Source organism: Sapajus apella, unplaced genomic scaffold (assembly GCF_009761245.1).
Source record: "Sapajus apella isolate SASKATOON/1434 unplaced genomic scaffold, GSC_monkey_1.0 scaffold48, whole genome shotgun sequence".
In the NCBI taxonomy this organism is placed as follows: Eukaryota; Metazoa; Chordata; class Mammalia; order Primates; family Cebidae; genus Sapajus; species Sapajus apella.
The window spans coordinates 1,511,224-1,512,753 of record NW_022436988.1 but is presented as its reverse complement, the minus strand read 5'-3'; the positions used below and the strand labels follow the sequence as shown (position 1 = coordinate 1,512,753).

Genomic DNA, 1,530 nt, shown 5'->3' with positions numbered 1-1,530 from the left:
TTTTTTTTTTTTTTTTTTTTTTTTTTTTTGAGACAGAGTCTCGCACTATCACCCAGGCTGGAGTGCAGCGACGCAATCTCAGCTCACTGCAATCTCCGCCTCCTGGGTTCAAGCAATTCTGCTGCCTCAGCCTCCCAAGTAGCTGGGACAACAGGCATGTACCACTACGTCCAGTTAATTTTTCTGTATTTTTAGCAGAGACAGGGTATCACCACGTTGGCCAGGATGGTCTCAATCTCTCGACCTTGTGATCCGCCCGCCTCAGCCTCCCAAAGTGCTGGGATTACAGGTATTAGCCACCGTGCCTGGCATATATTTTACTGACTGATTTTATTTTTATTATTATTATTTTGAGATGGAGTCTCACTCTGTCGCTCAAGATAGAGTGAGGTGGTACGATCTTAGCTTAAAAAAAAAAAACAACAGAAGAAGTCTAGCCATTTCCTGAATCCTAGTATCATCCTTAGAGGCAAACCAATATGGTTGACTGCTAGTAAATGTCAAATAGCAGGCTATTAAAAATTTCTTGAAGACTCAAAGATTCTCCTCTACTTTGGGCTGCAGAGATTCTCTTCTCTGTTATCTATTGCATCTAATTCTTCTACCTTTTATTCTTATCAAGGTGGTCCCTTAAGTACTGCGATTGGAATGACAGCTACCTTTCAGAAACTAAATTTTCCAAATAAGCACTGTGACTTCACTAATATACTACAGACCTGGTGTGATCCTCAGCAAATCTCTATTCCTCCAGCCTTCAATCCTCTTTGTGAAAATAAAAAGATCGGAACGGCCAGGTACGGTGGCTCACACCTGTAATCCCAGCATTTTGGGAGGCCAAGGTGGGCAGATTGCTTGAGGTCAGGAGTTCGAGAACAGCCTGGCCAACATAGTGAAACCCAGTCTATACTGAAAAATTCAAAAATTAGTCAGGTGTGGTGGTACACACCTGTAATCCCAGCTACTGGGGAGGCTGAGGAGGGAGAATCACTTAAACCCAGGAGACGAAGGTTGCAGTGAACCAAGATCACTCCACCATACTCCAGCCTGGGCAACAGAGCAAGATTCCAACTCAGGGGTTAAAAAAAAAGATCAGACTACATGAAAAGAAGATTCCCTTTTATTTTTTTTAGACGCAGTTTTGCTCTTGTTGCCCAGACTGGAGTGCAGTGGCACGTTTTCAGCTCACTGCAGCCTCCGCCTCCCAAGTTCAAGCAAGTTTCATGCCTCAGTCTCCTGAGGAGCTGGGATCACAGGCACATGCCACCATGCCCAGCTAATTCTTGTATTTTTAGTAGAGACAGGATTTCATCATATTGGTAAGGTTGTTCTCCAAGTTCTGACCTCAGGCGATCCACCCGCCTCGGCCTCCCGAAGTGCTGGGATTATAGGCATGAGCCACCATGCCCGGACACTCTCATAAATATTATTCTTGGCCGGGCGCGGTGGCTCAAGCCTGTAATCCCAGCACTTTGGGAGGCCGAGGCGGGTGGATCACGAGGTCAAGAGATCGAGACCATCCTGGTCAACATG

General features: G+C 45.7%; 1 protein-coding gene across 3 annotated transcripts in view; it reads right to left on the bottom strand.

Annotated features, from left to right (window-relative positions):
* The window catches only part of NPLOC4 (NPL4 homolog, ubiquitin recognition factor), a 74,051-nt gene that overhangs the window by 67,684 nt on the left and 4,837 nt on the right, over positions 1–1,530 (bottom strand). The window lies entirely within an intron of this gene.